The sequence below is a fragment of the Gymnodraco acuticeps genome, unplaced genomic scaffold, assembly GCF_902827175.1.
Source record: "Gymnodraco acuticeps unplaced genomic scaffold, fGymAcu1.1, whole genome shotgun sequence".
NCBI classification, from domain to species: domain Eukaryota; kingdom Metazoa; phylum Chordata; class Actinopteri; order Perciformes; family Bathydraconidae; genus Gymnodraco; species Gymnodraco acuticeps.
The window spans coordinates 64,292-72,500 of NW_022991501.1; the positions used below are offsets into that span (position 1 = coordinate 64,292).

General features: G+C 46.3%; 1 protein-coding gene across 1 annotated transcript in view; it reads right to left on the reverse strand.

Annotated features, from left to right (window-relative positions):
* LOC117533172 (scavenger receptor cysteine-rich type 1 protein M130-like) overlaps positions 1 to 8,209 on the reverse strand; it is a 43,994-nt gene that overhangs the window by 14,852 nt on the left and 20,933 nt on the right. The gene's annotated exons all lie outside the window — the stretch shown is intronic.

Here is an 8,209-nt window from a genome sequence, read left to right on the forward strand (position 1 = left end):
ATACCTCCGCAGAGGACTCAGGGGCGGATAGCAGCGATACCTCTTCTTCAGGGCCGGTTGATACTCCTGATGTGGGGGTAGGGGCCGTGGACTCAGCCTTTTTCCCCCGGTGCACCGTACAAGTTAGACGGCTAATATGGCCCCCGGGCCCCCGCTAATCATGTTTTTAATCATGTTTGTATTATGTTTATTGTGTATACTGTTTTTGTAAAAATAATGTGATAATTAAATAAATAAAAAAACATTTTAATAACGTTTAAGATTTCCAGGGGTTGATACAGTGCCAGGTATCAGACTATTTAAACAAAGTTTACCCAGGATTCAGACACCTTCCCTGGCTTGTAAAATGCGGTGATGCGCCCTGGAGGTATCAGACTATTTTAAACAACTTTTCCCGCCTTTGAAACACTTATTCCTGGCTTTTAGCCTGTCATTTTGCAAGATATGATTTAACATTGAAGATCTCCTGGAAATTGACATATTCTGTCCTTCTCCAAGAGAGCTTCAATGTTAAATGATATCTTGCAAAATGACAGGCTAAAAATCTCTTCCAAACGCTTAAAAACACTTCCCCCGACAATTTAAACATTATTTCTGGCTTGTAAAGTGCAGTGGTAGTATCAGACTATTTAAAGGGTTACCAGGGCGATGAGAACATCCTCCACAGGAGGGTGGGTGGTGATGTGAATAAGGACGAATATGGATGCTGTTGGGCGGACGATAAAGCACCGCAAACTCCACCCTCCTTTAAGGTTCCCAGGGGCACGAGGTTCTTGAGGGTGTGATCATCTGGGTTTAGTCCGTGGGGGAGTGCTTAAGTTCGGGGGCCCGGGGACCCAAGGTGCGCGAGGTTATGGAAGTACGCATGTCAGGGAGCGATGCTGGAGGTCTGTAGTCCGTCCTTTGGGGGTCTTGGAGCGGCCACAGAGAGGTGGTTTTCGCGCTCTGTCTCCTGGTAGTGTGAAATAGCCTGTTTGCTCATGTCAGGAAGCGATGCTGGAGGTCTCTAGTCCGTCCTTTGGGGGTCTTGGAGCGGCCACAGAGAGGTGCTTTTCCCGGTGTATTTGATGGAAGTCTGACATAGCCTGTGTCCTGTGAAATAGCCTGTTTGCCCATGTAAAATCTTGCTATTAATTGATAACTTGATAACAGAATAACAGAAGGTGCTATTTATCCAGAAATAGCACATTCTGAATGACCCAGTGTACACATCGTTGTGTACCTCTTTGTCACAGCCCGCTGCTGCTCTCTCTCCCTGTATTCACAGCACTTTTACCCAACTTTCACACACTCATTTCTGGGTAAGAAAGCCATGTGAATCACCCTGGATCTCTGCCTGTGTGCCTGTGAGTGTGGGACCCTGCTTACAGCAGTGAACCTGTTGCCAGCATTACAAACATATTAATCAGGCATTTTAACACTTTTTTCCCTTGAAAATGATTTTTATTCACTATCATGGGGCTATATAAATCAAATTCCGGGTAATTAGGAGCACAATTGTACCTTTTACTATTTAAATGTATGTGTATTATATATTTTTGGGCTATTAAAATGACATTTCTGGATGACTTTGTCAGTTTATGGAGCATAGCCCACAATTCCCGGAGGTTCCAAGCCGAATTTGGGAGCTCATATGTGGCCTGCTATGCCCCCCCACCCGTGGAATGCAAAGAAAAGTAAATAAAACGGTCAATTATATCTTAAAATAATCAAAAATGAAGTTTTGAAAAATTCTCGAAAAAATGGCTAAGTGCTCAAAAAAGCACAAGTCTTCGGCGCTGCCGGTGGAAGCCCTGGAGACATTTCCACTCCCCCCGTTTTTTACAACGGAGAGGGGAATCGAGACCTCCCTTCCTCCGTCGAAAAAATTCATTCATCTTTTCCAAGCTACCATCCGCACGAAATCAGAAACCCGGTTTTTGAGAGCACTTAGAAAAAAACGGGCTATTTCACATGATGGGGAAATCATGGAGGAATGCATCCGCTACATGAGCACTTTGGATCGGATACAATTGTTGCCTGGAGGATCATGGTTCTTACAAAACTTTAAGTTTTTGAACTGGTCTCTGGAGGAATTCAAGGGGAGTTGTCACGGAATTATGAGACACTATTTTCGGATACATTTGATACATTTTCACCCTTTTCTCTGGTTCTTCCAAAAGTTAACTTAGACTTTTTTTGACTCTGGAGGAATGTGAGGGGAGTTTGGGGAGACTCTACCCGCAAATGAAGCACTATTTTCGGATACATTTTATCCATTTTCACCCATTTTCTATGGTTCTGCTAAAAGTTAACTTAGACTTTTTCTGACTCTGGAGGAATGTGAGGGGAGTTTGGGGAGACTCTACCCGCAAATGAAGCACTATTTTCGGATACATTTTATCCATTTTCACCCATTTTCTATGGTTCTTCTAAAAGTTAACTTAGACTTTTTCTGACTCTGGAGGAATGTGAGGGGAGTTTGGGGAGACTCTACCCGCAAATGAAGCACTATTTTTGGATACATTTTTATCCATTTTCACCCATTTTCTATGGTTCTTCTAAAAGTTAACTTAGACTTTTTCTGACTCTGGAGGAATGTGAGGGGAGTTGTCAGGGGACTCTACCTGCATTATGATGCAGTATTTTGGGATACATTTTGCCCGTTTTCATGGTTCTCCCAAAGGTGAACTCAGACTTTTTCCTGATTTCTCACTGATCGAATGGCAAACGCGACCCGCCATCGGAGGGCCTTCTCCCCCGGTCCACGTGCCGGTGCTTTGGCTGTCGGTTCCTCCGAACTGCGGGTTCGACTCTAATGGCCGGGAGGGTGTGCTGTGTGGGGGTAACCCGCATGTCTCTTCCCTCCCGGGCGTCTGACTCAGGGGTCCCACCACGGGTCCCACCACGGGTCCCACCACGGGTCCCACCACGGGTCCCACCACGGGTCCCACCACGGGTCCCACCACGGGTCCCACCACGGGTCCCACCACGGGTCCCACCACGGGTCCCACCACGGGTCCCACCACGGGTCCCACCACGGGTCCCACCACGGGTCCCGCAGCGGGACGGAGGTTCCGGGCTGGCACCTCCGCCGCGGTGCGCCCGGCAAACACTGTTGTTTCTCGAACCCTCCACTGTTGCATAGCAGCCTTCGTCGGCTGCGGCATTCAGCAATTGGCCTTGCTCCGGGCACCGGTTCCCCCGGGGACCAGTGTTCGGTGGCTTCACATGATATAGGGTCGACCCTACTTCATCACAGGCTACCCTCATTAAATCAGTTATGGTTCCTTTGATCGCTCTAACGTTACTTGGATAACTGTGGCAATTCTAGAGCTAATACATGCCAACGAACGCTGACCTTCGGGGATGCGTGCATTTATCAGACCCAAAACCCATGCGGGGTGCTCTCCGGGGCGCCCCGGCCGCTTTGGTGACTCTAGATAACCTCGAGCCGATCGCTGGCCCTCGTGGCGGCAACGTCTCATTTGAATGTCTGCCCTATCAACTTTCGATGGTACTTTCTGTGCCTACCATGGTGACCACGGGTAACGGGGAATCAGGGTTCGATTCCGGAGAGGGAGCCTGAGAAACGGCTACCATGATATAGGGTTGACCCTACTTCATCACAGGCTACCTGTTTGATCCTGCGTAACAACCATATATGCTTGTCTGCAAAGAGGGAACTGCCTGGTCCCGCCCTGGTGTTCCTCTACGGCTAGTGTCCAGCCGTCAGCTGTGCTATCAGCAAATTTGACCCGCCATCGGAGGGCCTCCTCCCCGGGTCCACATGCCGGTGCTTGGCGGTCGGAATAATAATATTTTACAGGGCTCAGGGGTCTGCACTTTGAAGCTCCTGGAGCGGACAAATATATGTGTATTTGCCTGAATGATGGAAATAAACAAAAAATGCTATTTTACAGACCATGACGGATATAGGTGTATTTTCACAGCTTTTTGGAAATACACCAAATGTGATTTTGCAGGGCAACATGAAGCTCATTTTACCCATGTGATGTGAGTGCTTGAGTTTGGGTACACATCTTTGCCTTGCGCACCCACACGTGGAAAGACAACATATGACAAAACAGTTAAAGTGTGAACCTCCATCACGGGGGGGTGGTGCCTTGAAGAAGGCCGAACATTGATGCTGGTGTGCGGACAGTACAGCACCACAAAATCCACCACCTTTAAGTATAACCAGGGGCATGAGAACATCCTCCACAGGAGGGTGGGTGGTGCTGCTGTGAATAAGGCCGAATATGGATGCTGGTGTGCGGACAGTAAAGCACCACAAAATCCACCTCCTTTAAGTATAACCAGGGCCATGAGAACATCCTCCACAGGAAGGTTGGGTGGTGCTGCTGTGAATAATTACGAATATGGATGCCGATGGGCGGACAATAAAGCACCGCAAACTCCACCCCCCCTTTAAGATCCCCAGGGGCACGAGGTTCTTGAGGGTGTGATCATCTGGGTTTAGTCCGTGGGGGAGTGCTTAAGTTCGGGGGCCCGGGGACCCAAGGTGCTCGAGGTTATGGAGGTGGGGGTCTTGCTGGTGCTCAAGTGTCCATATACGTCACCCCGTATTCACATAACTTTTACCCGCCTTAAGAGACACTATTTTGTGATACATTTGATCCATTTTCACCCCTTTTTTCTGGTTCTTCCAAAAATTAACTTAGACTTTTTCTGACTCTTGAGGAATGTAACAGGAGTTGTCAGGGGACTATATCCGCCTTAAGAGACACTATTTTGTGATACATTTTATCCATTTTCACCCTTTTCTCTGGTTCTTCCAAAAGTTAACTTAGACTTTTTCTGACCCATGTGACACCCTGGATTTCTGCCTATGTGCCTGTGAAATGCCTGTGAAATGCTGTTCTCTCCCTCTGTTCACATCACTTTTACCCAGCTTTCACACACTTATTGCTGGGTAATTAAACCAGTTTAAAGCACTTTTTAACACTGACATACCCAGGATTCAAGCTTCTTTCCTGGGTTACATAGTGCTGTGAAGCAGCCTGTCCTCTGGGTGGGAGAGCGAGGTGCTGGAAGGAGCTGCTCTCTGGGTCACAGCCTGCTGCTGCTGCTGCTGCTCCTCTCTCCCCCTGTATTTACATAACTTTTACCCAGGTTTCACACACTTATTGCTGGGTAAGAAAGCCATGTGCATGACCCTGGATCTCTGCCTGTGTGAGTGTGGGACCCTGCTTACAGTCCGTCATTTGGGGCTCTGTCACTTTGGGTAACCGCACCACTGTCAGACGTCTCCTGAGAATGGACGTGTCACTTTGGGTAACCGCACCACTGTCAGACGTCTCCTGAGAATGGACGTCCATTCTCTCTAAATAGGGTTAGGAAACCCGATAGAGGAAACAGTGAGGTTGATAAGTTCTACAGAACTGTTAATTCAATTTCCAGATATTGAATCATTAAGAATAGATAATGGAAAACATTTTAAGAACTTTGATGTTCAACATTTGTTAGAATCACGCGGTGTCACACAAATCTAGCCTGTCTCTTATAAACCTGAAACTAATGGTGTTGCTGAAAAAGCGCTTAGAAATTAAATGTATTATTAATATTAAAACTGAGGGAGAAGACACCGTAGTGCAGGTAAATACAAATAATACTGTTGAGCTTGACACATTTTGCCTAAGTACACTGCACACAGATCAGAGAGACAGATAATGGCCCTGCCACAGACTGCACTAGCGAATACATTCGGGGGCTGGTAACCCTGGTCCAGGGACGGGGTTTGAGGTCTCATCTAGTGGGGAAAGCCCTACTGGGTGCCTATATGGCCAAGCAAGGATACCTTCGTGAAGAGAGATGGAGCCTTTGGAGCGGGGACCTTATGTTCCCGGTGAATGTGTAATTGGTAGAGTTGTTACTGCCATGGTAAGATGGCACGGCCCAAACCATGAGAAGCGGCACAGATCCCTAATGGGCCGTCTTTGAATCCTCCACAGGACTGCCTCGTCTCGGAAAGAGAGGGAGGCAGAGTGTTACTGTGCAGAGACTGCTCTTTGGAGCGTCAGCAGAGGCTGATAGTTGGCACTTGGCCACCTCAGGATAAGGCAACGATATCTAGCTGTCATTGCACGTGGGATGGGGAGGAATGAAGGACCTGCGAGTCCCATCTGGGACTTTTTCTGTTCAGAGCAGTTTTGTCTGCTAGTTCAATATAGGATCCAATGCATTCTGTCTTTGGTCAAATGAAGAAGACATTTGTGAATGATTTACGGCTAAACATGTTCTATGCTTTCAATAAAGCTAAGTGGGGACTTTTGGCTTTTCTTATTATTCTAGCTGTCGCGATAGTTTCAGGTGTTTTGTTCAGATGTGGACTGCTTCAACAAGCACTACTGTACATGACAACATTATGTTTGTTCCGGATCAAATTCACCTTTAAGATGAAGGCTGGCCCTTAAACTACTATGGCTGATCTTAAAATGCACATGTTTATTTTTGGGTCATGGGTTAACAAAACAAGGGAGTTAAACAAACGAAGACATGTAGGGAGGGAGAGTCCTGCTGTTCAGGGGGAAAGGAGAGGTTGGCTTCGGTGGATCAACAGGATTCCTCCTCTCCCAACTTTGCTAAAAGCCTTTATCCATAAAAGCTGCTTAAGAAAACATTTATAAAGAAAATGTTCAGATCTGCTTAGAGGGAGATGTCTCCTTCTTTGACTCTCCTCCGTGCTGCAGGTTAAGCACCGGATGTTGATGTGGTTTGACATGCAGCTCCGAGATAGAGATCAGCAGCCCCGCCCTTACATACTCTCACAGCTCTCTGGACCTGAGACAGTGACAGCACGTCATGGAGAGACAGAACTTTACCTCTGAGGATGCTTCATCCCAGTCAATGCAGGAGATCCTGATTGGAATCATTTGGACTATTCTTTCATTTAGTTTTGATTTCCCCAAAGTGGTTAAAGAATGGGGGATTTGTGACTTTGATCTTAGCTATCCCCATTGTACTTATTAGAAACTGGCAACATGGCCTTATCAACCGGCCAACGCTGAGTTGTTTATTGATTGATCCATTTTGAGCAGAAAGGAGAGTTCAGTTGTGTTATTAGTTTCTTCCTCTCAGGGAGCAGTTCAATAAGTAGAATCATGTTAGAAGCTTTTTAACTGCTGGAAGTCATTAGAATAGCTTTGCTCACTTTGGAGATGTGGACCAACTCCTTGTGTAGTATCTGGTGTTTATCCAACTCCTGGTTGCTAATGAATTTAAAACCAAGTAGATGTAACAATATTTTTAAGAAAATGTGTGATATTTACATGTTTGAATACTTATGCTAACGCTGTGAAGCCATTTAGCTTTGTGTTGTTTAAACCCACTTATATACTCAGTGCTGCATATCTCTGTTTTCTGATATGATTGTTAATCATTATATTCTTTTATTTTTGTGTGACTTTATGATAATCTTCAATTGTTTCGAGATAAGCTTGTGGCTCTTTTGACACCTTGAGAGCGGTTACCGCGGGTATGAAGACAATGAAGCACAGGATGCAGGCGGCCTACGCAAAGGACTCGAACCAACTTCCTGGGCCAGAGAATCAGAGACAAGCTGTCCTTATTGTCTCTGCTAATAAATGAAGTCTCTGTTAATAAATTAAAGTATAACGTTTGTATATTTGAAATTAAATGTTTAAAGAAACAACTTGACATTAGTTGATGATTTGGATTTTAAATAGTTTAAGGGGAATAGAAACTCTGCTAAGGTTAAACTATAGTTTCACATTGGTCACTGTGGTTGATGTGGTTTTGATTGATGTTGAAACATATGCTCTGCTGATGTGGTGATGTCACTGCTGTGATATTCATGTTTGACTCTGGCTGGGTTTGATATGACTTTGATTGTTTTAATTGGTATAAGGGGATCAAAAGAGGGGGTTAGGGATTGTGGGTCCTGAAGCTGCCCTAATTACCAAGGGGTCTCCCAACGACACGGGGTCTCTCCTCCAGGGGCAGTTTAGATACTGCTCTGGGGTTCTAGCAGCCCACCAACACCTACTGCACTACACACTCCGTTTTGCTATCCTAGCGGTCGGATCTCCGAGGCTGGAGTGCCTGAAATAGGGATACGACGGGCCGTGTGGTGTTAGAGCCACGCTGTGAACGCCCCCCTGAGCAGATTACGGTGATCGTGGAGATTCTGGGGGTCTAGTCCTAAAAAGATTGGACGGCCGTTCACCGGAGCCTTATCAGCACCGGA